A 1591-nucleotide genomic window follows, 5' to 3' on the forward strand; every position below is an offset into this window, starting at 1 on the left:
GTCTTACAAGTGAAAGAGAGAAGGAAACTCTGTTGAGTAGAAGTGTCCTTGACCATTGTGTGGCCTAAGAAATGTTCAGGAAGGCCACTGGGGCATCCTTGACCCAATGTTGGCTGTCTGGGGAATCCTCTGTTTCCTGGAAACAAGACTGCCTGCTACACCTAGTCATTGGCTGGGAGTAGCCTGTGGCAAGTATGATCTTGGTACAGATGTGGCAGTGGATATTAGAGTGCAGTAACTAGAGACCTTGGTCAATTATATTCTCCATAGTTAGAAATCTGAAAGGCATAGTCTCATGGCAACCTCAAAACCTTAATTAGCTTTTGCTAGAAATTAAAGAGAGTACTAGATGCTCCTTTTGCAAAATATAGAAATCCAAGTTGACCTCTGTTGGCATGGATAACTTTAAGAAGGGAATGAAATAATGGTAAACCAAAAGAGAATGGATAACATATATTGAATGTTCCTAGAAGTATATAACATTAGAACTGAGTGGTTTATGAATTATTTTCTTCTTAAGTTCTGTTGCATCTTCTTGATTAGGTGTCATTAATAACTTTCTTAAAAATTTAAACAAAAACTTTTCAAGTAAGTTGCCTTCTTAGGTCCAAAAACATCTGCATTAGACATTTGGTATGTAGTGACATAGCAAAACAAATATAGGGCAGGATCTCTGACCTATGACTTCTTGACAGATTCACAGATGATCATGTTCTTGTTTTAAAAACAGGCAACCTAGACATATAAGCAACATATCAGATATCTGAGAATTGACTTTTTGCTAGTACTTTTTTTTTAATTTTTCACACTATCAAGTCCTAGAATGAGCAAGCACAAGAAAGCACTAAAACTAATGTCACTAAAACGTCACCGAAACAGGCATGAAACATCCGCAGCAAAAGGGCCTTCAAACCTGATTTATTCTTCTGTCTTCTCTCTAAATCACAATTTGTGCTGATAGGATGACCTAATTTATTTAAAAGTGAAATGGAGAAGCTGAACGAAAATTGAGTAAACGCCAGGTTTATGTGTTGAACACCTCCATTAGCAGCAGGGTCATAGGCAAGGGGGGATGGGAGAAATGCAGCCAGAAACAAGATTTAGAGATGAGAAAGCTCATGAGATAATCTCACTTAACTCACCATTTTGCTGCTTGAAAGGCTGGGAGAGAAGGAGAATATTCTAAGTAATCTATTTTCTGATTCTTTTTTCTTCTTTATTATAAATGATTTAGCTCATGGCTTTTCTGCTGTTTCCCTCAGGGAGATTGTCCTCAAAAAAAAAAAAGTCAACAGTATCAAATTTTCTCAGATGAATTTCATTTTTGCAGATAATTCTTTTATTGCATTAATCTTCCTAGAACAAACCTGAAATTCTTTTCCTCCTTGCATTCACTCTCCTGAGATACCTACCAACCATTATTCATCATTTTAGCCTTCCCTTTATCTGGCTGTGGCTCTTCTTGCCTTTCTGATGTGTGGGCACGTCAAATCCTTTGAGAGGATTTGTCACACATATGATTTTTACCAATGGCTGTTGGTCTCTTCTTTTTTCACTTAGCTCTTGAGAGGTCCCACAGCCTGTGACTAAG

This window comes from Phoca vitulina, unplaced genomic scaffold (genome assembly GCF_004348235.1).
Source record: "Phoca vitulina isolate PV1807 unplaced genomic scaffold, GSC_HSeal_1.0 scaffold5, whole genome shotgun sequence".
In the NCBI taxonomy this organism is placed as follows: Eukaryota; Metazoa; Chordata; class Mammalia; order Carnivora; family Phocidae; genus Phoca; species Phoca vitulina.